Raw genomic sequence first — 991 nt, 5'->3', positions numbered from 1 at the left:
GACAGTGTGAGATGATGAAACTCCAATTCTTGTGAATTGAAAAAGTACAAATGTGAAACTTAGTCTTTAATGAAGAACAATGGCAAAAACGATCAAAAAGAGTTCTAAGTAATTTTAGTCATACTAATATTCGTTTAATATTATTCTCCATGTTTAAGTGAACAGTATATAGTTGGTGAATGCAGTGGCGTGTTGAACTCATTTTTGTTGAGCAAAAATGTATACAAGGTTACCCACCCTGGCATTTCCAATTCAGCAAAATAGTTAAAATTGAAAATGTACATATATGTTACGGTGAATGATGAAAACGTGGTAAATGTCGTCATTCCCCGGTAAATTACGTCATTTACCTAAAAATTGGTAACTGTTGTAAATGTAGACATTCCCCGGTTATTGACGTTAATCCCCAGTTTAATTGGAGAATGATGTTCAATATGCATTTATGGGAAGAATTGTATCGAATTTTAAAAAATACCTAGTGTTGACTTTTAATAAATAGTTTTGACTTAAAAAATAATGTTGACTTTTATTTATTTATTTATTTAAGTTTTGATGAGACTTGAAAACAATGTCGGTTAAAAAACTGTGGTTTGAACTTGTGTGAAACTTTTTTACGCACTGCTCTGATATTTTTTTCTTGTTTAAATTGATCAATACTACCCGGAGGCCGGAGCCGATACGGTATCATCACATTTGTGTCATTTGTGATCAATAATAAGTGTATAGGTTTTACGTACGCGACAAAATAGTTAGTTAAAAATATCACTACGGAAGTAGATAAACAAGCGAAAATCTGACTAGCTATAACGCCGATAAGCCAAGTAATAATATGAAATGGTCTATATTAGTTTAGTATTTACGCGTATATTCTACGCGAGTACTTATATATGCGCAGTGCTCGACTTGGCAAAATTAAAGTAGGGGGACTCTGTTACTTTAAAAAAATGAGCGTCCCCATATCACTTATTAGTTATTAAATGTTACTGAGCCG

This window comes from Acyrthosiphon pisum, chromosome A3 (assembly GCF_005508785.2).
Source record: "Acyrthosiphon pisum isolate AL4f chromosome A3, pea_aphid_22Mar2018_4r6ur, whole genome shotgun sequence".
Classification (NCBI taxonomy): Eukaryota; Metazoa; Arthropoda; class Insecta; order Hemiptera; family Aphididae; genus Acyrthosiphon; species Acyrthosiphon pisum.
This window is presented reverse-complemented; position numbering follows the sequence as displayed.